At 45.5% G+C, this 27951-nt stretch overlaps 1 protein-coding gene across 4 annotated transcripts in view; it reads left to right on the forward strand.

Annotated features, from left to right (window-relative positions):
* The window catches only part of pisd (phosphatidylserine decarboxylase), a 173850-nt gene that overhangs the window by 79787 nt on the left and 66112 nt on the right, over window positions 1-27951 (forward strand). Inside the window, exon 1 of one of the 4 annotated variants that reach the window (XM_038793396.1) lies at window positions 452-557. The exons of the other annotated variants lie outside the window; for them this stretch is intronic. The gene's annotated coding sequence lies outside the window, so the exon portion shown is untranslated. Of the gene's footprint in view, window positions 1-451; window positions 558-27951 lie in introns of those variants that run through there. 4 annotated transcript variants of the gene reach the window in all.

Consider the following 27951-nt stretch of genomic DNA (forward strand, 5'->3'; position numbering starts at 1 on the left):
ATCTTTGGACTGTGGGAGGAAACCGGAGCACCCGGAGGAAACCCACGCTCACAGGGGGAGGACGTGCAGACTCCACACAGTGACCCAGTTCGGGAATCGAACCTGGGACCCTGGAGCTGTGAAGCATTTATGCTAACCACCATGCTACCCTGCTGCCCCATAAATTAATGTTGAATTAATTGAATTTGATTTCCAAATGCATTATAGCAGGTGTATGATGTGTTGCTATCTCGTGGATTGAGCAGAGGTGGTACAGGTGCTCCCAACTCAGTTTACGGCAGTGGGCTTTGTGTTGTTCAGGACATGTCCATTGTATCAACAACGGGGATTTGTCGATCGGACGGTGAAGGTGGGGTTGGGGTGGAATTAAACCACGCAAGGTCCTGTGTTTCTGTTTGCTTTTAAGAGCTCGCTATCGTTGCATTTGCTGGGCAAAGCTGCGATAAGTGTAGGAGTGTAGGCGGAGAGTTCTCTCAGCAGCTCGGGGCTGTTCCCTGTGGTCAGTCTCCCTCTGGTGTTAGTGCAGAGCGGGCTTTGCAGGACACGGTGGTGTGAGGGTGAGTTACTGGCGGCACCGGGGACCTCTTTGTAAAAATAGACTGGGGGGGGGGGGGTGGGGAGAAGGACTGGGGGGGTGGGGGAGAAGGACTGGGGGGGGGGGGGGGGGGGGGAGAAGGACTGGGGGGGGGGGGGGGGGGAGAAGGACTGGGGGGGGGGGGGGGAGAAGGACTGGGGGGGGGTGGGGAGAAGGACGGGGGGTGGGGAGAAGGACGGGGGACGGGGCTCAAAGCTGTAAGAAAAGAAGGATTAGTGTCATCGGAGAAACCGGGGGGGGGGGGGGAGAGAGAGAGAGAGAAGCGCTTGATCCATTTCTTTCCCTCCAATTTTCTATTTCGACCAAATGTGACCAGAAATGCTGTTGGCTTCTTGTGGAAGGAACGCTAAATTCGGATTGATTAATGTGGTTTATGTCTGTCTAAATGCTATTTTTTAATGCTAAATTCAAAATGGTGATTGCCCATTTTTGAGTAGCTATTGTATACACTGAACAAAAGGGCAGTTTAATAGTTTATATTTGAGACTGTGTGTGGGGGTTGATTAATTAGAAAGTTGCATTGGGTAATCGAGCGCACTTTATTGAAATTAGCACGAGAGGCAAACAATTTAAAACGGGTGTCTGAATATATCCTGTCGTGTCCGTTTGGTGTGTATCCTCCTGCCCCCCTGCTTCAAATTAGCCGTTTGCAAAGTAGTTTGGATTCAAATGGAAGGCCCGCCCGATCTGGTGACTCTTCTTGGAGCATCGGGCGGTTTCCTCTCACCAGCTGTGTCCTCCCACCCCCTAACCGTACACTTGCAGAGCTGACCTTGTGGCTTTTTCCACTCTGCTGCTGTGCTGTGCCTGAGAACATTGGTCCATATTGCCGCCCCACCCCCGATCTGGTGACTCTTGTTGGAGCATCAGACGATTTCCTCTCACAACCCTGTGTCCTCCCACCCTCTGACCCTACAATTGCAGAGCTGACCTTGTGGCTTTTTCCACTCCGCAGCTATGCTATGTCTGAGAGCATTGGTCCAGATCTCTTCTTCCCCCCCCCCCATGCTTTTTTGGTTAAGTGTAAAGCAGCTATTAATCTCGGGTTTCTCTTTTCGAAACATTTATTTCCTCACAGGGTTTTGAAAAAATTCCCCTTCTGGGCCCCAGGACACTGCAACCGCTAAACTGAGCTCTTCTAATTTCGCTGCCAGAGTGGGAAACTTTTACAATAATAACACTGCAGTTTGTTTTCCCTTGCAATACCTGAGACATTTGCAGGATTATGATTCTAGTATAGAGCAGATTTTGGTACTTTTTTGAGATAGGGTTGTGTCAGGAAAAAAATAGTTGTGTGACTGCAGAATTGTATCAGGATGCCATCAGTTCTGAGCCCAGTGTCACTTTACTCTTTCCCCAAGCTTTACAATCTGTACTGCAGCAGTTAACATTGATGCTGGAGATGGAAATGTTTTCAGCTACTTTATTCGATCTGGAGTAAAAACCCTTGCACTCAAATGTGGTGTTCATCTAACCGTGGCTTCATTAATTTGGCTTCTCGGCTTTTCAACTGTGCCTGCACTGCACGATGGCTCTTGACTCTTCCGTACTGTAAGAAACACACTTTAAAAAACCATCTCTGCTCCCATTCCCATCCATGAGGATGACGTCTTCCATATGTTATTATAGTGTTCTGGTAGACTTTAGTCTTAACCTGTCTGGTGATTATGAAGAAAAGCAATGCAACAATTGAAGGTTACTCCATGTGGCCAAAACAGTAGGGTACTAGCTGCGATGTGAGCAATTTAACAACATTTTAACTTTTTTATTTTAAGATTCAGTGACATAGTGTGAAATGGGGCATGGTGTCTGCCAGATGGGTAGGAATTGGCATTGATAAACCAGCTAGATTATTACCTGGGGCCTGCCTAAAAAATCCCATTTTTAATGGTGGAATTTGAGTTTATGCCCTCTGAATTGCTAGCCCAGTACCAACACCGCTGGTGACTTGTACTCTTGAGTAAAAGTTGAAGAATCGTGAGCTAATCGGCTTAATGGGAAATGTTTAAATACAGTAGGGGACAGAAGTGAGAAATTCTGATTACGATAAAAGTAAATTATTGCGGATGCTGGAATCTGAAATGAAAGAGAAAATGCTGGGAAATCTCAGCAAGTCTGGCAGCATCTGTCGGAAGAGAAAAGAGCTAACGTTGGAGTCCGATGACTCTTTGTCAAATTCTGATTACGACATTGAGCTAACCAGTGACGTTTGGATAAGAGGTGAGAGGTTCAAAAGACAAATTTAGGACACGTACCAGGATGATGCCCTTCGCATGGTGATCAACAAGCAAATGAGATAATTAGGCAGAAAGTCTGGAATAATTCAGTAGATGTTGTGAAAGGATCTGGGCACTTATCGGCCTTTTCTATATAAGTAGAACCAAAAGACCTTTCATTCACATATTTATCGTATCAGTCATCCATGTGAGGTTGTACATTTTCGATTTGGACTATGTTCATTAGAGATTGCCTCAGTCTCATTTCACTTCTGAGTCATAGAGCTATGAGTTTCTATCGATCCGAAGGAGCAGAGTGCATATGCACACCGTGACAAAGATGAAGCAGCTTCCTTTTTGATTTAGTTTTATTGAGCTCCCTTTAAAATCAGTCACAGTCTAGAGTTTTTTGAAAAATCACTCGCTTATATCAATACAAATGTTGTAGCTATTGGCAGTTGTCTGCTCCTTCGGTTGTCTGCAATGCCCAAGGAAGGAGCTTGGCTAATTTTGATCAAACAGAGGATGTGTAGCTAGTTATGTTTACGCTATCTGAATCCAAACTCAGAATCCAAAATTAAGGGAAAGTTTTAAGGGGCTGAAGTTGTTTGAATCCAAGAGTCAATTTGGAACTTGCAAGATAATAGCGTAGACAGGCACAGTCCTAGCAGTGTTCAGAAACAGGAGAAGAATATAAACATTTCTGAATAAAAGTTATTAACAAATGTTAGCTTACTTTTAAATTGCATTGTTTTCCTTTCGGGAAATGCAATGGTCGATTTGATTTAAAATATATAGATAGTGTGTGTGTACTTTTTATATATATCATTCCTCTTCAGATTTTTTAGTTCAGAAAGTTGAAAAATGAATGGCATGGAAGACGGCAACTCTGCCCATTGCCCCAGCTTCATCCCATTTTCCAGCAATTGGTAGAAATGACCCAAAACTTAATGCTCGTTAACTGCTACCAAAATGATCTACAGTTATTTTCTTCAAATTCAAATTAACAACTGTTATTTTTAAAAATCTATCCTGATGAAGCAGTTGCAAATTGTGAACCTTATTTAGCATATTTGTTTCAAATTATGTAGGTTCAAGTATCATTTAATATGATTTAATCGGCAGCATATTCTTCCGTAATTCTTTCTTCGAGCTGTGTTAGGTGTGGCTCAGTTGCTAGCACTCTCCATGCGAGTCAGAAGTCGTGGATTAGAGCCCCACTGCAGAAGCTTGAGGCTGCCACACCAGTGTAGTGCTGAGGAAGTGCTGCACTGTTGGCGGTGCCATCTCTTAGATGAAAAGCTAAACAGCCTGCCCCCACCCCACCACACAAATGGATGTAAACTTTTCGAGGTACAATTTGAGGAAGAGCTGGAGAGTTCTCCCAATGACCTGGCTGATACTTGTCCCTCAAACCAGCCCCCTGAAACAAGTGATCTGGTCAACATCACATTGCTGTGAAGCTCTGAAGAAATCTTAAATTGAAACAGTAACTCTGATTCTCTCTCCACAGATGCTGCCAGACTGGCTGAGTGTTTCCAACATTTTGTTTTTATCTCGCATTGCTGTTCGCCAGCCCTTGCTGCACACAAATTGGCTGCCATATTTCCTACATTATGACAGAGACTTTTATTTTTACTGGGTTGTAGGCACTTCGAGATATCCTGAGACCATGAAAGCTTCTACATAAATGCTAACTTCCCTTTCTGCCATCAGTTACAATTGTAGCAGCAGCAACTTGCATTTCTAAACTGTCTTTAATGTAGTAAAATATCCCAAGTGCTTTGCAGAGGTGTTATCAAACTAAATTTGTCATCGCGCTACATGAGATATGAACCAAGTAGGCTTTAAGCACTATTTTAAAAGAGGATTGGATTTGTTTATTGTCACGTGTACCGAGGTACAGTGAAAAATATTTTTCTGCAAGCAACTCAACAGATCATTCAGTACATGGAAGAAAAGGGAATTAAACAAAATTTAAGAAAATACATGAGAATACATAATAGGGCAACACAAGATATACAATGTAACTACATAAGCATTGGCATCGGTTGAAGCATAAAGGAATGTAGTATTAATTAGGTCAGTCAATAAGAGGGTCATTTAGGAGTCTGGTGACAGTGGGGAAGAAGCTGTTTTTGAGTCTGTTCGTGCGTGTTCTCAGACTTCTGTATCTCCTGCCTGATGGAAGAAGTTGGAAAAGTGAGTAAGCCGGGTGGGAGGGATCCTTGATTATGCTGCCCGCTTTCGCCCGGCAGCGGGAGGTGTAGATGGAGTCCATGGATGGGAGGCAGGTTTGTGTGATGGACTGGACGGTATTCACGACTCTGAAGTTCCTTGCGGTCCTGAGCCGAGCAGTTGCCATACCAGGCTGTGATGCAGCCCGATAGGATGCTTTCTATAGTGCATCTGTAAAAGTTGGTAAGGGTTAATGTGGACATGCCGAATTTCCTTAGTTTCCTGAGGAAGTATAGGCGCTGTTGTGCTTTCTTGGTGATAGCGTCGACGTGAGTGGACCAGGACAGATTTTTGGTGATGTGCACCCCTAGGAATTTGAAACTGCTGACCATCTCCACCTCGGCCCCGTTGATGCTGACAGGGGTGTGTACAGTACTTTGCTTCCTGAAGTCGATGACCAGCTCTTTAGTTTTGCTGGCATTGAGGGAGAGATTGTTGTCATTACACCACTCCACTAGGTTCTCTATCTCCCTCCTGTATTCAGACTCGTCATTATTCGAGATCCGGTCCCACTATGGTTGTATCGTCAGCAAACTTGTAGATGGAGTTGGAACCAAGTTTTGCCACGCAGTCGTGTGTGTACAGGGAGTAGAGTAGGGGGCTAAGTACGCAGCCTTGCGGGGCACCGGTATTGAGGACTATCGTGGAGGAGGTGTTGGTGTTCATTCTTACTGATTGTGGTCTGTTGGTCAGAAAGTCAAGGATCCAGTTGCAGAGTGGAGAGCCAAGTCCTAGGTTTTGGAGCCTTGATATGAGTTTGGCTGGGATTATGGTGTTGAAGGCGGAGCTGTAGTCAATAAATAGGAGTCTGATGTAGGAGTCCTTGTTTTCGAGATTCTCTAGGGATGAGTGTAGGGCCAGGGAAATGGCGTCTGATGTGGACCGGTTGCGACGGTATGCGAATTGAAGTGGGTCAAGGCGTTCCGGGAGTATGGAGGTGATGCGCTTCATGATCAGCCTCTCGAAGTATTTCATTACAACTTACGTCAGGGCCACCGGGCAGTAGTCATTGAGGCATGTTGCCTGGTTCTTCTTTGGTACCGGTATGATGGTGGTCTTCTTGAAGCAGGTGGCGACCTCGGAGTGGAGTAGGGATAGGTTAAAGATGTCTGTGAATACCTCTGCCAGCTGGTATGCGCAGGCTCTGAGTGCACGACCAGGGATCCCGTCCGAGCCCATCGCCTTCCGTGGGTTCACTTTCAGGAAGGCCGATCTGACTTCGGAAACTGTGATGGTGGGTATGGGTGACTTATGGGCTGCTGGGGCACTCAACAGCGGATTGATGGTTACCTGCTCAAACCGAGCATAGAATGCATTAAGTTCATCGGGGAGGGGTGCGCTGCTACCAGAGATACTGCTCGGCTTCGCTTTGTTTATGGAGGGTATTCTAGATGTTAATGTCTAGGCAGATGAACATATGGCTGACAGTGGTGGAGCCAGGGAATTCAGGGATATGCAAAAGGCCACAATTGAGTAGAAATTTTAGAGGGTGATGGGTCACAAGGACAAAGGGGACATGGCCGTGGAGGGATTTGAAAACCAGGATGCAAATTTTAAAATCGAGGCATTGTTGGATTGGTAGCCAATGCAGGTCTGTGAGTACAAAGCTGAATGCTTTGAGCTATGGTATGGGCAAAAGAAATTTGGACGGGCTCAAGTTTCTAGAAGGTGGAATTTGGGACGGTCACAAGACCATTAGAATACTATTTGCACTTCCTCCACACACAGTCCAGCTTATGAAGGACAGAATCTAAAAGTGTTTCTCTAAATGTTTTCCATGATTCAAGAGGATTACTGGGAAAAGTATCATATCCACCGTTGCGATAAGCAGGGAGGCGGGAACAGGTTACTGAGTTGGATGATCAGCCGTGATCATAATGAATAGCAGAGCAGGCCCTCCTATTTTCTGTTTCTATTTTCAGTGGAAGGGCCGGAATTTGCCCATGAAGTAAACAGCCAGTCACAAATCATACAAAAGTGTGGACTTTCATTTGATGTAAAGGCAATGAATTGTCACAGAATACTGTATGCCTGTTTATTTAGAACCCCTTCAGCTATAGATCTATGAATCCGTGCCTCCTTATGTGCACTTGCTGTAAATTGTGGAATGCATGAATGGTGTCTTATCTATAGCCCAACCTTTGAAGAAAAGTAATAAAATATTGAAGCTCTTTTGTTCTGATAATAAACTTTGATGATAGTGGTGGCTGTGAATAAGAAAGAGAACTTCTTGTAGCCTGTCACGAAGGTCCAGATTCCATGAAAATGGTAATCAGTGGGATCTGATGTGGTAGTTTGTCATAATGTATCAGATCGCAGTTTTTAACAAAATGGATGGAAGAAGTATTTAGGAGGTGATCATTCCCGTGCATCTCTCTTCTATCATGCTGCCTTTTTACTCATTGATTTTGAGTTGGCCCAGTTCTGTGTCTGGCTTTGTTGGCAGCATTCTTTTGGTCAGAAAGTTGTTTGTTTGAGTCACACAATAGAGGCTTAAGTATAATTTAGTGCAACACTTTTGTGGGAGTGCGGCACTGCTTGAAATGCTTTCTTTCGCATGGGGCATTAAACCGAGGCCTCGTCTGCATTCTTGCATGGTCAGTCGGAAAATATCCCACGGCATTGTTTTGACAAAGGACAGAGTATTCCTCGCTGTAGTGGCCAAAATCTATCCCTCAACCAACCTCGCAAAAAGAGGTTATCTGGCCATTATCCCATTGATGGTTGTGCAAACTTGTTTGGTGCTGTTTTACTGCCATATTTCCTATGTTATATCAGTGATTACACTCCTGGATTTGGATTTTGTTTATTGTCCCGTACCGAGGTACAATGAAAAGTATTTTCCTGCGAGCAGCTCAACAGATCATTAAGTAAATAAAAATAAAATAAAAGGAAATACATAATCGGGCAACACAAGGTAGTTGATACATGGCATTGGGTGAAGCATACAGGGGTATAGTGTTAATCAGGTCAGTCCATAAGAGGGTCATTTAGGAGTCTGGTAACAATGGGGAAGAAGCTGTTTTTGAGTCTGTTCGTGCATGTTCTAAGGCTTTTGTATCTCCTGTCCGATGGAAGAAGTTGGAAGAGTTAGTGAGCCTCACTCTTACTTCTAAAGTACTTCATTGGCTGTAAAGTGCATAGGAATGTGCATTAAATCATTAATGGGACTTTGGATAAAAGCAAATTACTGCGGAAATTGGAATCTGAAACGAAAGAAAAAATGCTGGAAAATCTCAGCAGGTCTGGCAACATCTGTAGGTACAAACTTTCCTGGCTGAAAGGATCCGAAGTGAAACACTATCTGGGGCATCTTTACCTCAATAGAAACCCATGAGTTAAGATTCCAATGTCTTTTGGGACCGTTTTTTTTCTTTATAAATGTTTTTTATTGGATTTTTGAACAGTATATTTGCTGTTATGTACACAGGATATGATATATTATTTATATGTCTGCATCTGTTGGTGCCGGCGAGCCAGTTCCGGAGGGCAATCCCGTCCCCCTGTTATCTCTTCCCCATCCCCTCCCCCCCCCCCAATGCTTTGGCTGCTTTCCCCTGGTACTTGGTGACCTGGCTATTCTTCTGCAAACAAGTCCCGGAACAATTGGTGAATGGCTCCCACGTTCTATGGAAGCCGTCATCTGACCCTCAGATGGCGAATTTAATTTTCTCCATTTGGAGAGATTCCGAGAGGTCAGACAGCCAGTTTGCAGCTTTGGGTGGTGCTGCTGACCGCCAGCCGAACAGGATTCTGCAGTGGGCGATCAGGGAGGCAAAGGCAAGGGCGTCCGCCCTCCTCCCCAGGAATAGATCTGGCTGGTCTGAAACCCCGAAGACCACCACTTTCGGGCATGGCTCCACCCTCACCCCCACCACTTTGAACATTGCCTCGAAGAAGGCAGTCCAGTACTCCCAAGTTTGGGGCAAGACCAGAACATGTGGGCGTGGTTGTTTTCTGGCAGTATTGAGGTGGGTCCTGAAGCACCTCCCTTGAAAGCAATAATGGGGACCATTGGACTGATTTGGGCGCTGATCGGGGACCACCCATTTCTAGGGATGCTCACTACCACCTCCAGAAGCAGAGTACGCCCATCTACCGTCAAGTCTTCTAGATTCTACACATCCTTTGTTCTTATGACAATTTTTTTGTTCTTGAGTGCCCAATTATTATTTTTCAATTAAGGGGCAATTTAGCGTGGCCATTCCACCTACCCGGCACATCTTTGGGTTGTGGGGGTGAGACCCACGCAGACACAGGGAGAATGTGCCAACTCTACACAGAGGGTGACCTGGGGCCAGGATCGAATCCGGGCCCTCGCGCTGTAGGCAGCATTGCTAACCACTGCGCTGCCGTGCCACCCTGTTTTTATGACAATTGAGTAGAAATCCTGTTCAGGGTTCTCCTGGGTGAGTTTGGTTCACCAGACATATTGGTAGAAATCCTAAGTTGGCACTCACTTTTAGTAATGCGCCGTTCATGACTCTGGTATTGGCAAACGCTAAATCAATATAATGACCAAGGGCATTAATCCAGCATTAGTGAGACGAATATGTAGTAAAAAGTTAAACTAAGAAATTCCCACATCGCTGCACAGCGACACATCATTTTCAGATTTTGACTGGTTACAGAGAGAGAGCCAATAGACTGGTATTTGTTCTAAATCAAAGGTTGAAGTAAATTTAAGCTTTTGTCAACTTATGTAAGCATAAATTGTATTTAATTTTAATATATTGTAATTTATTTCAATGAATCTTGGATTTCCCACAGAGTAATGAAGTAGAGAGCTGAACAGAACACTGTTCTATTGCTCATAATGCCAGGGTGCCAGAATGAGTTGTTGGTTAGCTTCAGAGGGAGTGTTTGCTTCCAGGCAGCCAGTGGTAATACTGGACCATTTAATGCAGAATCTAAGCCAGGGCTGAGCTGTTCCATTGTTGAATCCCAAATTTGGTTGAGCACATGGCAAGTTCCAACTTGGTTCTTTAAAGATTCCCCAAGCTGCAAACTGCTGCATCTTTCTATGAATGCCGTTTTAAAAAGAAAAGTATTTTTTATTGAAGTTTTTCATTCAGGAATGGTACTACACAGCACAAAAAAGCCTCTGTATATATGGATATAAAGGAGAACATTAATATAATTGGCTCAGTATAACCATTAGACTCAACTTGGTGCCTCTATTTCATAGAGTCCCTACTGGGCAGAAAGAAGCCATTAGGCCCGTCGAGTCTGACACTGACCCCCTGAAAGAGCACCCTACCTAGGCCCACTCCCCTGCCTGATCCTTGTAACTCCACCTACACTAAGGGGCAATTTGACATGGCCAATCAATCTAGCCTGCACACCTTTGGACCATGGGAGGAAAGTGGAGCACCTGGAGGAAAGCTACGCAAACATGGGGCGAAAGTGCAAACTCCACACACACAGCCACCCAAGGACGGAATTTCCCCCGGGTCCCTGGTATTGTGAGGCAGTAGTGCTAACCACTGCCATCGTGCAGCCCCTATGTGCACTACCAGAGGACAAAGGAGAGCCGGATAAGGCCAGGAAAACATAGTAAAATGGTGCACACCTTTCCATGCGGCCATTGTTCACAATGACCACGAGAGTTCAGGATAAATCTTTCGAGTACACACCAGCACTCACCTTCCTCAATTCAAGCAACACCAGAGGTGCCAATGACACACTGTAACACCCTACCCTCAGACATCAGACTCTCTTGTACCCCTGCAGGAGCCAATCACGGATTTTAAAACCCCACCAAAACAAAAGTAGAAAAATACGAAGAGAATATGCGAGAACCCCAGTTTTAGAAAGATGTTTTACATAGGCCACACAACTCCACATAATCCCAGCCTCCGGCACCGTACAGAACGATCATCATTCAACATTCATACAGAGAGGACCAGTAGCCATATATTCAGATTATGGTCATGTTAGGAAGCACTGACAACATGTTACACAAGATGGGATAAAAAGGAGAGCTACCAGGAGCAGAAGTCTGCCCCCCGGCTGCCGCCAAGGATGAGGAAGAGAAAAAGCTGCTCGGTCATATAAGGGAACTTTCCAACCATAAAGGGGGGGCAATAGGATATCAACCACCGTACAGGACCCGGCTCAACCCCATGCACGTAGGAGTCAATAACCAACGGTATTCAAAAACATCAAAAAACTCAGCCTCTCATAAGTTTTCCCTAATAAGTGCCTTCAAGAAGGGACATCCCAAACATGAGGGCAACAGGATATCAATCACAGCACTGGACTTGGCCTAGTCTAGCACATTCTGAGGCAAGGAGTCAGTACCCCCAGGACCCACCACCCAGCTGGCCCTGCACCTCACTAACCCCATCCAGGGCAACCCATCACCCAAAATGGGGCTTATAACAGCAAGTCGCTCACCCAGATGAAGTGAAGAACCCCACCGCACCCCTCCCCAAGGGAGGAACACCAGAGTTAACCCAAGAACATTGGACCCAGACTAGCTGCATGCCGTTGCAAGAAAGATATTCGGGGACAGACCAGCGCAAGACACTGCCTACCCATGGAAGACCCAACCACAGCACGGCAGCATTGTGGATAGCACAATTGCTTCACAGCGCCAGGGTCCCAGGTTCGATTCCGACTTGGGTCACTGTCTGTGCGGAGTCTGCACATCCTCCCCGTGTGTGCGTGGGTTTCCTCTGGGTGCTCCGGTTTCCTCCCACAGTCCAAAGATGTGCAGGTTAGGTGGATTGGCCATGATAAATTGCCCTTAGTCTCCAAAATTGCCCTTGGTGTTGGGTGGGGTTACTGGGTTATGGGGATAGGGTGGAGGTGTTGACCTTGGGTAGGGTGCTCTTTCCAAGAGCCGGTGCAGACTCGATGGGCCGAATGGCCTCCTGCACTGTAAATTCTATGAATCTATGAAACAGAGAGGACACTCAGGAAACCAATATATAAGACCACCTGGAGGAGGGTGTCTAACTCTCCCATCAAACCTACCCCCAAACCGAAGAAGAGCTACGACAATGCAGAGACACCGTGTACAGATTCACTTCAACAAATTGAACAGGGATAAACTGATCACACCCAGGCATGCACCACCACTCATTTCTCCCTACCCCAATAGCTCTAGAAACACCAACCACAAAAAAAGAATCAGAAGGAACCCAGTCCTCTCCAAGATTCATGATCTTCACAGTTCTTCAATGGAGACAATTACAGATTCCAAAAATTCAAAGCAACATAAAAAAGCAAAATGAAAACCCAATACAAATAGTTCTAGCTGGGGGCTTTCCTTGATCCAAGTGAGGGCTAATATAACCCTGCCATCCACCACCACACCAACCATCCACCTATCATTCCACTGTGGCTCCACTCATCTGTAAAGCAGGATGTGGGAGGTTTAAGGTGGAGGAGCAGGGCGTGAAGGGGCATCTGTCAAAGACTGCTATATGTTTCCCACCACAGAGACAGAGAGAGGGGAGGGTTTGGAGGAGCCTCTCCAGCTTAAGCCAACAGCACCCCACACTAAAGCAAAATTCTGCGGATGCTGGAAATTGACACAAAAACAGAAAATGCTAGATAAACTCAGCAAGTTTGGAAGCAGCCGTATCTTGTATTTTATAATAATCACCAAAAGAAGCCTTTGGTATCAAACTGAGATTTTTTTTTACAACAAACCGGTAAATGCCTAGAATCTTTTTTAAAATATTTTTATTCCAAATTTTTCAATAATTTTTACAAAACACTACAAAAAGGAGAATAATACAAAGAAAACAAAGCAATATATCAACAAAAACTTACATTGGCATCAGTTTTGGAACCGGGGGGATCTGTACCGTTGGGACGGTCTCCACCTGAACCGATCTGGAACCAGTGTTCTAGCGAAGAGGATAAATAGGGTGGTCAGTAGGACTTTAAACTTCTGAGTTGGGGGGAAGGGAAAGTGAAAGCGACAGGGAGCAGGGAGTTAAATGGCAAGATACGCAGGAGGATAACATGTAGGCAGGTGGATTTAAGCTTGAGGCAGACTAGGAATGCAACAAAAAGGAAGGATAACTTTGGACATCTTAGGACTTCCAATATCTGTACTGATAAGAAAGTTAACATTAAGGCACTTTACCTGAATGCTCGTAGCATTTGTAACAAAGTAGATGAACTAATGGCACAGATCATCGTGAATGATTATGATGTGGTAGGCATCACAGAGACATGGCTGCAGGGGGTTCAGGACTGGCAGTTAAACATCCAAGGATATACAACCTATCGAAAAGACAGGGAGGTGGGCCGAGGGGGTGGGGTTGCCTTGTTAGTTAAGAACAAAATTAAATCTATGGCACTAAACGACATAGGGTCGGATGATGTGGAGTCTGTGTGGGTAGAATTGAGGAACCACAAAGGCAAAAAAACCATAATGGGAGTTATGTACAGACCGCCTAACAGTGGTCAGGACCAGGGGCGCAACATGTACCGGGAAATAGAAAAGGCATGTCAGAAAGGCAAGGTCACAGTGATCATGGGGGACTTCAATATGCAGGTGGATTGGGTAAATAATGTAGCCAGTGGATCCAAAGAAAAGGAATTCATGGAATGCTTACAAGATGGCTTTTTGGAACAGCTTGTCATGGAGCCCACAAGGGAGCAGGCTATTCTGGACCTAGTGCTATGTAATGAACCAGACTTTATTAAAGATCTTAAAGTAAAGGAACACTTAGGAAGCAGCGATCATAATATGGTTGAGTTCAGTCTGCAGTTTGAAAGAGAGAAGGCAAAATCGGATGTAATGGTGTTACAGTTAAATAAAGGTAATTACGAGGGCATGAGAGAGGAACTGGTGAAAATCAACTGGAAGCAGACCCTAGCAGGGAAGACAGTAGAGCAAAAATGGCAGGAGTTTGTATGCATAATTGAGGACACTGTACAGAGGTTCATCCCCAAGAAAAGAAAGATTATCCAGGGAGGGATTAGACAGCCATGGCTGACAAAGGAGGTCAGGAAATGTATCAAAGAAAAAGAGAGATCCTATAAAGTGGCCAAAAGCACCGGGAAATCAGAAGATTGGGAAGGCTACAAAAACAAACAGAGGTTAACAAAGAGACAAATAAGGAAGGAGAGGATCAAATATGAAGGCAGGCTAGCCAGTAATATAAGAAATGATAGTAAAAGTTTCTTTCAATACATAAGAAACAAACGTCAGGCCAAAGTAGACATTGGGCCAATTCAAACTGATTTTCTGGAAGGCTAGTGATGGGAGATGAGGAAATGGCTGGAGAACTTAATAAGTACTTTGCGTCTGTCTTCACAGTGGAAGACGTTAGTAATATCCCAAAAATTAGAAAGGGTCAGGGGGCTGAGTTGAGTATGGTTGCCATTACAAAAGAGATGGTGCTAAAAAAGCTAAAAGGTCTTAAAATTGACAAATCTCCTGGCCCCGATGGGCTACATCCTAGAGTTCTGAGGGAGGTGGCTGAAGAAATAGCGGAAGCGTTGGTTGAGATCTTTCAAAAATCACTGGAGTCAGGGAAAGTCCCGGACGATTGGAAGATCGCTGTTGTAACCCCCTTGTTCAAGAAAGGATCAAGACAAAAGATGGAAAATTATAGGCCAATTAGCCTAACCTCGGTTGTTGGTAAAATTCTAGAATCGATCGTTAAGGATGAGATTTCTAATTTCTTGGAAGAGCAGGGTCGGATTAGAACAAGTCAACATGGATTTAGTAAGGGGAGGTCGTGCCTGACGAACCTGTTAGAATTCTTTGAGGAGGTGACAAGTAGGTTAGACCAGGGAAACCCAGTGGATGTGGTCTATCTGGATTTCCAAAAGGCCTTTGATAAGGTGCCACACAGGAGGCTGCTGAGTAAGGTGAGGGCCCATGGTGTTCGAGGTGAGCTACTGGCATGGGTTGAGGATTGGCTGTCTGACAGAAGGCAGAGAGTTGGGATAAAAGGTTCTTTTTCGGAATGGCAGCCGGTGACCAGCGGTGTCCCACAGGGTTCAGTGTTGGGGCCGCAGCTGTTCACCATATATATTAATGATCTGGATGAAGGGACTGGGGGCATTCTAGCGAAGTTTGCTGATGATACGAAGTTAGGTGGTCAGGCAGGTAGTGCTGAGGAAGTGGGGAGGCTGCAGAAGGATCTAGACAGTTTGGGAGAGTGGTGCAGGAAATGGCTGATGCATTTCAACGTGAGAAAATGTGAGGTCTTGCACTTTGGAAAAAAGAATCCAAGCATAGACTACTTTCTAAACGGTGAGAAAATTCATAATGCCAAAGTACAAAGGGATCTGGGAGTGCTAGTCGAGGATTCCCTAAAGGTAAACATGCAGGTTGAATCCGTGATTAAGAAAGCGAATGCTATGTTGTCATTTATCTCAAGAGGGTTGGAATATAAAAGCAGCGATGTGCTACTGAGCCTTTATAAGGCTCTGGTTAGGCCCCATTTGGAGTACTGTGTCCAGTTTTGGGCCCCACATCTCAGGAAGGACATACTGGCACTGGAGCGTGTCCAGCGGAGATTCACACGGATGATCCCTGGAATGGCGGGTCTAGCATATGAGGAACGGCTGGCGTTCCTGGGATTGTATTCATTGGAGTTCAGAAGGTTAAGGGGAGATCTAATAGAAACTTACAAGATAATACATGGCTTAGAAAGGATGGACGCAAAGAAACTGTTTCCGTTAGGCGAGGAGTCGAGGACCCGTGGGCACAGCCTTAGAATTAGAGGGGGTAAATTCAAAACAGAAATGCGGAGACATTTCTTCAGCCAGAGAGTGGTGGGCCTGTGGAATTCATTGCCGCAGAGTGCAGTGGAGGCCGGGACGCTAAATGGCTTCAAGGCAGAGATAGATAAATTCTTGATGTCGCGAGGAATTAAGGGCTATGGGGAGAATGCTGGGAGGTGGAGTTGAAATGCCCATCAGCCATGATTGAATGGCGGAGTGGACTCGATGGGCCGAATGGCCTTACTTCCACTCCTATGTCTTATGGTCTTAAAACAAAGCAATATATCAACAAAAACCACTTAACCCTCTATCCAGCTAAGAATTTAACAAACAAAACAAAATAGGGCATCTGCCCTGAACAAATAACGTGAAAACACCCCCCCCCCCCCCAGTTGCTGCTGCTGCTGACCTCCACCTAACGCTCCGCGAGAAAGTCAAGGAACGGTTGCCACCGCCTGGAGAACCCCTGCAGAGACTCTCGCAAGGCAAACTTTATCTTCTCCAACCTAAGAAACCCAGCTATGTCACTGACCCAAGCCTCCACGCTTGGGGGATTTGCGTCCCTCCACATTAACAAGAACCTTCTCCGGGCTACCAAGGAGGCAAAGGCCAAAACTCCGGCCTCTTTCGACTCCACTCCCGGATCTTCCGATACCCCAAATATCGCTATCCCCCAACTCGGTTTTACCCGAGTGTCCAGGACCTTGGACATGGCCTTTGCAAAGCCCTTCCAAAACTCCGCAAGCGCCGGGCACGCCCAGAACATATGGCCATGGTTTGCTGGGCTCCCTGAACACCTCACACACCTGTCCTCTACCCCAAAAAACTTATTAATTCTCGCCCCTGTCATATGCGCCCGATGCACCACTTTAAACTGAATCAGGCTAACCTGGCGCAAGATGAGGAGGAATTGACCCTCAGAACCTTAGCCGCTGCCAGCCTCCTACCCGATCTCAATGTAGACCAGATCTCAGTGTCGGGTGTCCAGAACCGTATTGAAGTCGTTCTCTTCCCCCCCCCCCCCCCCCCCTCCCTCAAATTATCAAACTACCTACCTCCAGATCCGGGATCCGACTCAACATCCGCTTCATGAACCCTGCATCGTCCCAATTTGGGGCATACACATTCACCAGCACCATCCGGGCCCCCTGCAGCTTACCACTCACCATAACATATCGACCCCCTTTATCTGCCACAATACCCACCGCCTCAAATGCCACCCGCTTACTCGCCAGGATTGCGACACCCCTGTTTTTCGCTTCCAGCCCTGAGTGAAAAACCTGTCCCACCCATCCCTTCCTCAGCCTAGTTTGGTCCACGATCTCAGGTGTGTTTCCTGTAGCATGGCTATGCCTGCCTTCAGCCCGTTTAAGTGCGAAAACACCCGGGCCCTCTTGACCGGCCCATTCAAGCCTCTCGCGTTCCACGTGATCAGCCGGATCGGGGGGGCAACCCCCTCGGGCCGTCTAGCCATCTCCTTTTTTAGGCCAGCCACGTGCCCACGACTCCCGCACTCTCCAGCCCCCCAGGGTGGAGGCTCCCCACCCCGGCTCTCCCTCTTACCGTCAACTCCTCCTCAATCAGCACAGCAGCAACCCAGTTCCCCCCCACTTCCCTGGCCAAGCAACTGCTTAACCCCCCTCCCCACCCCCTGTGGCTACACCCATTCCCAAGAAAACGCGGGGGGAAAAAAGAAATAAACCCCACTCGAACAAGCATCGCCCCCCACTCCCTCACCAACATCCCCATAACATACTGCAAACCATTAATTCAAGTCCAGCTTCTCATTTTTGATAAAAGTCCACGCCTTATCCGGCGTATCAAAGTAGTGGTGCCGGTCCTGGTATGTGACCCACAGTCTCGCCGGCTGTAACAGCCCGAACTTCACTCCCTTCCCGTGGAGGACCGCCTTAGCCCAGTTGAATCCTGCCCGCTTCTTGGCCAGCTCTGCACTCCAGTCCTGATAGATATGGATCTCAGTATTCTCCCACCTGCTGCTCCGCTCCTTCTTCGCCCTTCGCAGGACACACTCCCTGTCGGTGAAGCGGTGAAACCTCACCACCATCGCCCTTGGTGGCTCATTCGCCCGTGGCGGCTCATTCGCCCTCTGCCTCCTTGCCAGGACTCTCTGCACTCCATCCAGCTCCAGGGGCCTCGGGAAGGCACCCGCACCCATCAGCGTGCTCAGCATCGTGGTCACATAGGCCCCAGCATCCGACCCATCCACGCCTTCAGGGAGACCCAGAATCCGCAGGTTCTGCCTCCTCGACCTGTTCTCCACGTCCTCCAGCTTCTCCTGCCATTTTTTGTGAAGCGTCTCATGCGCTTCTACTTTAACCACCAGGCCTAGAATCTCGTCCTCGTTGTCGGAGACCTTCTGCTGCACCTTCTTAATTGCCGTCCCCTGCATCTTCTGGGTCTCCACCAACCTTTCAATCGACGCCTTCATAGGAGCCAGCATCCGCCTTCAAGTCAGCAAAGCAGCTTTTTAAAAACTCCTGCTGCTCCCCAGACCACTGGGCCCACGCTGCCTGGTCCCCGCCCGCCGCCATCTTGTTTTTTCGCACCCATTCTCCTCTCTGCTCTAAAGCCACTTTTTTGACCGCTCCGCTCCTGGTCCACTCCATACAGTGCTGGGGAACCCTCACTGCTACCTTCTCACACTGGGAATTGTCGAGCAAATGCCGCTGAGGCTCCTTAAAAGGGCCCAAAAGTCTTTTATCGGCAGGAGCTGCCCACCATGCGACCTACCCAGGCATAGCCGCAACCGGAAGTCCAATGCCTAGAATCTTTAACATAATAAAACATCCCAAGGCACTTTACAGGCGTATTATCAGGTAAACATTGAAACCAAGCCATGTAAGGAGATATTGGAACAGGTTTGCAAATGTTTGGTCAAAGGCGTCGATTGTAAGGAGAGTCAGAAGGGAGGAGAGAGGGGAGGAAAGGTTTAGGGAAGGGATTCAAGCACTTATAAAAGCGAAAGGCATGGCCACAGTTAGGTTCAGCAGTGGAAGGGGTGGCATTCTGACTGGCCCAGACACAGTTACTGATTCAGTCACCCCACTGACATGCCTGATCCAGGGCAGGCGAGCAAGACCCAGTCAAACTACTTTATTTTTAAAAAGTAGCTCCGGTCCAAGTGAAGAATGAGGATAATCATCTGTCTGCACTCAAAATAAGGTCTTTCATGAGCCTGCTTATTTCCTGGAGCAAGTTTGTTTGATGAATTGGGTTATCTGTACAGAAATAGTTCCGAAATTGATGGTTTTTGAGATGAAAGGTGCTCTGCTGTCCTAGGGTGGTGTCTGGAAGGAGAAGCCTGATAGCAAAATAATCCTGTGCAAGCTGTACTCTTGGACCCAGCTTCAATTTGTGTCCTTTTACTTACTCTTAACCTCACTTTTCTCTAACACCCAAGAAAGAACTTGCATTTATATGGTACTTATTGTGACATTAGGATGCTCCAAACCACTTCACAACCAATGAAGTCTTTTCTGAAATGTGGTGATGCAGCAGCCGATTTGCGCACCGTTAAATCTGATGGACAGCAATTATATTAAGGCCAGGTAATTTCTTTGCATTGTTGATTGAGGGATAAATTTTGACCACACTGGTGAGAGCACCCCTTTGCTTTGCCCTTTGAAAAGTGAGGTGGAATCCCTTGTGTTCATTCAAAAGGACAAATGGAGTCTTGGTTTTGTTTAATTCAAAAGACGGCACCTTTGACCGTGCGACATTCCCTCAATCACAGCAATGGGTTGTTGGCCTGGATTATCTGCTCATGCCTCTGGAGTGGGACTTGAACCCACCACTTTGATAATTTGGAGGCGGGAACGCAATCACTGAGCCACGGTTGACGTACCCCATTTTCTTTTCTTATTTCAATCTGCGTACCTTTATCTTTAAATTCCAAATGTACAATGCACTGGCCAAAGTAAAGAACCCTGAATTGTGCATTGTGAGTAGTGAAGGGAAATGCCGGCTGCGGATGTAGTTGTCTGCAGACTTTGTGCACGCTCCTTTCTCATAATGTTTTTTTCGGGCACCAGCCTTACAGATTTTTTAATTTTTGTGTGTCCAAGAAGCAACATTTAGATTGTTTGGCCTGTAGCAGTTGCACACTTCAAAAGAGAGCATGAGGGGTTTAACGTGATATCACCAAGCATTCAGTTCTCAATACTGTAGTCAGCTGCGACTGATCTGTTTGGCCTAATAAATTAATCTCTGTGAAACGAAAGGCAGATTGCCATATTAAGCATGACATCAATTTGTGTTGTTGCACGGTTATAACTAAAGCCAGTAAGGAACTAGATAATAAACTCAATGTGACTAAGGGGAAGAGATGATGAACGCAAAGGGACAGATGGTCTGAGGTGCATTTGTTTTCATGCGAGAAGTGTAGCAGGTAAGGCAGATGAATTTAGGGCCTGGATTAGTACCTGGGAATATGATATTGGTATTACTGAGACTTGGTTAAGGGAAGGACAAGACTGACAACTAAATATCCCAGGGTATAGATGCTTCAGGAGGGATAGAGATGGAGGTAAAAGGGGTGGAGGAGTTGCATTACTGGTCAGAGATGATATCACAGCTGTGATTAAGGAGGGCATGATGGAGGATTCGAGCACTGAGGCAATATGGGTAGAGCTAAGAAATAGGAAGGGTGCAGTAACATTGTTGGGACTTTACTACAGGCCTCCCAAAAGTGAGCGTGAAGTAGAGGTACAAATATGCAGACAGATTATAGAAAAATGTAGGAGCAATAGGGTGGTCATGATGGGAGATTTTAACTTCCCCAACATTGAATGGGACTCATGTAGTGTTGGAGGCATAGATTGAGCAGAATTTGTAAGGAGCATCCAGGAGAGTTTTTTAGAGCAGTATGTAAATAGTCCAACTCGGGAATGGGGCCATACTGGACCTGGTTTGGGGAATGATCCCGGCCAGATGGTTGAAGTTTCAGTCGTTGATTACTTTGGGAATAGCGATCACAATCCGTAAGTTTTAGAATACTCGTGGACAAAGACGAGAGTGGTCCTAAAGGAAGAGTGCTAAATTGGGGAAAGGCCAAGTATAACAAAATTCGGCAGGAGCTAGGGAATGTGGATTGGGAGCAGCTGTTTAGGGGTAAATCCACATTTGAAATGTGGGAGTCTTTTTAGGAAAGGTTGATTAGAGTGCAGGACAGACATGTCCCTGTGAAAATGCGGGATAGAAATGACAAGATTAGGGAACCATGGATGACGGGTGGAATTGTGAGACTAGCTAAGATGAAAAAGGAAGCATACATAAGATCTAGGTAACTTAAAACTGATGAAGCTTTGGAGGAATATCAAGAAAGTAGGACAAATCTCAAACGCGCAATAAAGAGCTAAAAGGGGTCATGAAATATCTTTCGCTAACAGGGTTAAGGAAAATTCCAAAGCCTTTTATTCGTATATAAGAAGCAAGAGGGTAACTAGAGAAAGACAAACGAGGGAATTTATGCGTGAAGTCAAGAGGAAATGGGTGAGATTCTTAATGAGTACTTTGCATCGGTATTCACCAAGGAGAGGGATATGACGGATGTTGAGGCTAGGGATGGATGTTTAAATACTCTAGGTCAAGTCGGCATAAGGAAGAGGGAAGTTTTGGGTATTCTAAAAGGCATTAAGGCGGACAAGTCCCTAGGTCCGGATGGGATCTATCCCAGGTTACTGAGGGAAGCGAGGGACGAAATAGCTGGGGCCTTAACGGTTATCTTTGCAGCATCCTTGAGCACGGGTGAGATTCCGGAGGACTGGAGTAGTGGTGGAAGGGCGTGTCTCAAAATGGGGAAAGGTGACTAGTGGTGTTCCACAGGGATCCGTGCTCGGACCACTGTTGTTTGTGATATACATAAATGATCTAGACAAAGGTATAGGTGGTCTGATTAGCAAGTTTGCCGATGATGCTAAGATTGGTGGAGTTGCAGATAGCGAGGAGGACTGTCAGAGAATACAGCAAAATATAGATAGATTGGAGAGTTGGGCAGAGAAATGGCAGATGGTGTTCAATCCAGGCAAATGCGAGGTGATGCATTTTGGAAGATCTAATTCAAGAGCGGACTATACGGTCAATGGAAGAGTCCTGGGGGAAAATTGATGTACCGAGAGATCTGGGACTTCAGGTCCATTGTACCTGAAGGTGGCAACGCAACAAGGATGTGGATGTTTTAGAGAGGGTGCAGAGGAGGTTCACCAGGATGTTGCCTGGTATGGAAGGTGCTAGCTATGAAGAAAGGTTGAGTAGATTAGGATTGTTTTTGTTGGAAAGACGGAGGTTGAGGGGGGACCTGATTGTGGTCTACAAAATTATGAGATAGGGTGGCTAGCAACAAGCTTTTTTCCAAGAGTGGGGGTGTCAATTACAAGGGGTCACGATTTCAAGGTTGAGAGGGGGAAAGTTTAAGGGAGATGTGCGTGGAAAGTTTTTTACGCAGAGGGTGGTTGGTCCCTGGAGCGCTTTGCCAGCGGAGGTGGTAGAGGCGGGCACCATAGCATCATTTAAGATGCATGTAGGCAGATATATGAACGGGCGGGGAACAGAGGGAAGTAGATCCTTGGAAAATAGGTGACAGGTTTAGATAAAGTATCTGGATCGGCGCAGGCTGGGAGGGCCGAAGGGCCTGTTCCTGTGCTGTAATTTTCTTTGTTCTTTGTTCCTATGCTGTATGAAGCAGACTGCGGCTTCAACGGACTGTTTTTGACTTTAAATTTACAGCAATGTGGTTGACTATTAACTGAACCCCAAAATGAACTAGGGAGCCACTCAGCCAAACTGCTGTGACAAATTATAATAATTAAGTTCGGCAGATTACTTGGCATCAGATTTGCGCACAATAAAGGCAGTGCCAGCTCAGTCAGCCCTGCAAAGTCCTCCTCACTAAGCTTTCAACTTATGCCAAAATTGAGAGAACTGTCCCAGGTTAGTCGTTTACAGCATCGTTACATTTTTGGTCAACATCCCAAACTCCTCCATCACCATTCCTGGGTATGTCCTGTTCCACCATTAAGACAAACCCACCAGAAGTGGGCAGTAGTATACAGTCTGGAAGGAATGGACCTGGTAGTCCTCAACATTGACTTTGGACTGCATTAGATTTCATGGCATCAGGTCAAACATGGACAAGAAAATCTGCTAATCACCTTCTACCACCCTCCCTCAGCTGACGAATCCAGTCCTTCTCCCTGCAGAACACTCACTTGGATGAGGCACTGAGCTCAGCAAGAGTACGGAATGTACTCTGGATGGGGAATTTCAGCGTCCCATCAACAAGAGCGGCTCTGTAGCATCATTGCTGACTGAGCTGGCCGGGTCTTAAAGGACATATCTGGTTCCTCTGACCTGACGTCCAATCCCAGGACCTTGAACACCCAGAATAACGAGTCGCAGGTGCATGGGAACATCTTCACCCTCCAGCTCCGCTCCAAGTTGCACACAATCCTGACTTGGAAATATATTATGGTCCCTCCATTGTTGGGTCAAAATCTAGCAGCTTCCTCCCTAACAGCACTATGGGTGTACCTACACCTTGCAGACTGCTGCGATTAAAGATGGCAGTGCTGCACGACCGTGTCAAAGGCAAATAAGGATGGGCAATAAATGCTGGCCTCACCAGTGTCAACATTATCATCCAATTAATGAATAAAAAGTAAAAACACAAATCAACTCAAAGCCTGGAACATAAAAGAGCGAACGAGACTCAGTTTTGTGACGTGCACAGAAAGGATGACGAGGTAAAATACTTCTTTAAAAGTACTTGAGAATTTTGTGACTGTAAATCATCTATAAATTCAATTTAACACTAACCTCGGTTTCATCGATGATGGATTTTTACTGGAATTTTTGATATGGTTTTATATTAAGTGGTTGAATTGATGAATGACAGATTACTAAATGTACTGAAGATATTTTTGGTAACCTTTAATTCATTTTATTTACATGTCTGTTGAGAAACGTCCAGCCGGCAGTTAAATGGGCAGCAGTGCCCCTAATATTGCGTCTTTGAAATAAAAGCGATTTGGATTGTAAGGTTACAGTAGACATATATAATTTTAAAATGTCAAGTGTTGTCTTTATTTTTTATAGTATGGCTAAAAAGTGTTTCACGCATGTGAGTACAATTAAAATGTTCCTGCTATGGTGATCTCTGCGCTGAACTTTTAAAAATGGTTTTCCTATCGTGCCCAAGGTTTTAAAAAATCCTTTGGTGTGTCTAATGAATCGGGTTCTGATTTCAAATAAACACCGAAAATGTTCAAAATACACATCAGGCCAGTCAGCATTTGGAATGAGAAAAGAAGGATTCATGTTTCAGCTGAAAGACAAGTGAGAATTTTAATCAAAACATAGTCAGATAAGTAGGAGTGAGTAGATCATTTTACCTCTCGAGCCATTCAACTAGATGGTGACTGATCTTTCTCAACACCATTTTCTTACATAGCCCCAAATCCCTTGGATATCTTTTCTATCTAGAAATCTATCACCCTCTGGCTTGTAAAGGCTCTGTGTCTAAGCCTCTGGGATAGAGAAGATTCTAAAAGGTTCATTATCTGCTGAATTAAGAAATTCCTTCTAAATGGCCTATCTGATTCTGAGACTATGTCCCCTGGTTCCAGGAACCCCCCCCCCCCCCCCCCCCCCCCCCAAGCCATGGGAAACATCCTGTATTTAACCTGTTGAGCCCCTTAAGAATTCTTCTAAATCCTAGAGAATATAGGCCCAGTTTGCTCAATCTCTCCTCATAGGACAACCCTGCTGTCCCAGGAATCAGTGTGGTGAACCTTTGTTGCATTCTCTCTGTAGCAAGTATATCCTTCCTTGGGTGAGAAGGCCAACACTTTACTCAATACTCCCAGGTGCAGCCTCATCAAGGCTACATACAGTTCAAGACATTTTTACTCTTTTAATCAAATCCTCTTGCAATATAGACCAATTTGCCTTCCTAATTGCTTGCAAGGCCTTCATATTGGCTTTCAGTGACTTATGAACAAAGACACAAAGGTCCCTTTGGATATTGACACTCCCTAATCACTCACCATTTCAGAAATAATCTGCATTGATGTTCTTCCACTAAAGTGGATAACTTCTCATTTTTCCACATTATATTCCATCTGCCGTGTTCTTACCCTCTCAGCTTGTCTAAATCCCCTTGAAGCCTCCTTGCCTTCTCCTCACAACTCACATTTCCACCTTGATTTGTGTCATGAGCAAACTTGGAAATATTATGTTTGATCCCCACATCCAAATCATTGATATAGATTGTGAGTAGCTGGGGCCAAAATACTGATCTTTGCGTACCCCACTATTCACAGCCTGTGATCCTGTGAAGACCCATTTATTCCTACGTGTTCTGTCTGTTAACACTTCTCAATCGATGCCTGCATATTATCCCCAATTCCATGTCTCCTAATTTTGTTTATTAACCCGTGTGGGACCTTATTGAAAGTCTCTGAAAATCCAGATACATCACACCCACTGATTTTCCCCCTTATCTATTCTTCTAGTAACATCCCTAGTGGGTTTATCAAGCATAATTTCCCTTTCATAAATCTATATCGACTCAGCCCAATCCTACCATTATTTTCTTTGTCCAGTTACACGTACTTTATTAAAGATTCTAGAATTTTCCCGATGTTTAGCAAATGGGTTTATATTTCCTCATTTTCTCTCTCTCTCTCTCTCTCCCTCCTTTCTTAAATAGTGGGGTTACATTTGCTATTTTCTCATCTACAAGAACCATTCCTGATTCTATAGAATTTTGGAAGATGACAACCAATAGATCCACCTTTTCTGTAGCCACATCTTTTAACACTCTGGGATGTAGACTGTGAGGTCCAAGCGATTTATTAACTTTCAGTACCATTAATTTTTAGTACTACTGTTTTTCTAATAACTACTTTCAGCTCCTCTTCCTCATCTTGGTTCTCTAGTATTTGTGGGAGGCTTGTTTCATCATCCTCCATGAAAACAGGCACAAATTATTTGTTTAGTTTCTCTGCCATTTCCTGATTCCCCGTTATAGATTCTATTCTGTCTGCCTGTAGTTGACCCAGAATTGTCTTTGCTAATCTTTTCCTTTTTACGTACCTAGAAAAGCTTTCACTGTCTAGTTTTGTTTCTTGCTGGTTTATTTTCATGTTCTTATTTTCTCTTTCTTCATTAGTTTCTTGGTCCCCCTTTGCTGAGTTCTAAAATGCTCCCAATCCTGAGGCTTACTACATTCTTGGTTGGCAAATGTATAAGCCTCTTCCTCTAATCAAAGACAATCTTTATTTTCTCTTGTTGGCCATGGTTATATCATCATTCCCTTTGGGTATTTGTGCCTCAAAGGAATGCATAGTTGTTGTAAACGTATTAATTCTTTAAATGCTAGCCATTGCCTGTCTTTGCCTTTTAATGTAGTTTGCCAATCTTTTGCAACTAATTTGCTCCTGATATCTTCATAGTTCCTTTATTTAGATTTAAGGCCCTAGTTTCGGATTGAACTACATCACTTTCAAACTTAATGTACAACTCTACCATATTATGGTCACTTTTCCCTAGAGGCTTCTTCACCAAGAGATTATTAATTAGCCCTTTCTCCTTGCGCAATGCTGGATCCAAAATAGTCCATTCTCTAGTTGGTTAATTTAGCACCTAGCTTCTCTAAGCAGAATCTCGTTCCTGGTCCTACATATATCATAGGTTCTTATGTGGACCACAATAACTGAATCTCTCCCTCCCACTGCAAGTTCTCCTCTAGCCCGGAGGTGATGTCTTGAATCCTGGCACCAGGCAGGCAACACGGCCTCTGGACTCCTGTTGAATGCAGAGAACTGTTAATAATAATCTTTATTATTGTCACAAGTAGGCTTACATGAACACTGCAATTAAGTTACTGTGAAAATCCCCTAGTCGCCACACCGGCGCCTGTTCGGGTACAGTGAGGGGGAATTTGGAATGTTCAAATTACCTAACAGCACGTCTTTCAGGACTTTGTGGGAGAAAACCGGAGTACCTAGAGGAAACCCATGCAGATACAGGGAGAACGTGCAGACTCCGCACAGACAGTGACCCAAGCCAGGAATCGAACCTGGGACACTGCCGCTCTGAAGCAACAGTGCTAAGCTACATTGCCACCAGGTTGTCTATTCCCCTGATTATGTTGTCTCTTGCTACCACCACATTTCTATGAACTCTCCTCACATGAATGTTTTCTTTGTTCTTTGGCGGGCACGATAGCATCATTTAAGATGCATGTAGACAGATATATGAACAGGCGGGGAACAGAGATCCTTGGAAAATAGGTGACAGGTTTAGATAAAGGATCTGGATCGGCGCAGGCTGGGAGGGCCGAAGGGCCTGTTCCTGTGCTGTAATTTTCTTTGTTCTTTGTTGTACCATAGTGTCATCATCAGTTTTCCCATCCATCCTACAGCACCCCCCGCCCCCCCTCATGTCCATACAGATTGCAAGAACCGACAGTTGGAAGAACTGAGGCTCTTCCACTTCCAGTACCTGCCCTGGTTCACAGTCACACCATCCTGTCCCTGACCATGGACCCATTCATGTGACCCTATCCTAAGTGGTGTGACCATCTCCTGGAACAAAGTGTATAGATGACTTCCCCCCTCCCTGTTGTATCAGCAGCTCGACCTCCAGCTCAATGACTCCAGGTCTGTGCCTCTCCTACACTTGGTGCTGCTCTGTCTCTGGATCCTTCTAGAACATAGAACAGTACAGCACAGAACAGGCCCTTCGGCCCTCGATGTTGTGCCGAGCAATGATCACCCTACTCAAACCCACGTATCCACCCTATACCCGTAACCCAACAACCCCCCCTTAACCTTACTTATTTAGGACACTACGGGCAATTTAGCGTGCCCAATCCACCTAATCTGCACATCTTTGGACTGTGGGAGGAAACCGGAGCACCTGGAGGAAACCCACGCACACACGGGGAGGACGTGCAGACTCCACACAGACAGTGACCCAGCCGGGAATCGAACCTGGGACCCTGGAGCTGTGAAGCATTTATGCTAACCACCATGCTACCGTGCTGCCCCGTCTCTCTCTTTTTTTCAACAGTGATACTGTTGGAGACATAGAGATGGAGGAAACAACAGACATTCCAATCACAGTGAGGAAGTTAGTGAGTTAATAGACTGAACGACCCATTCCTTAATACCTGAT

Source organism: Scyliorhinus canicula, chromosome 1, assembly GCF_902713615.1.
Source record: "Scyliorhinus canicula chromosome 1, sScyCan1.1, whole genome shotgun sequence".
In the NCBI taxonomy this organism is placed as follows: Eukaryota; Metazoa; Chordata; class Chondrichthyes; order Carcharhiniformes; family Scyliorhinidae; genus Scyliorhinus; species Scyliorhinus canicula.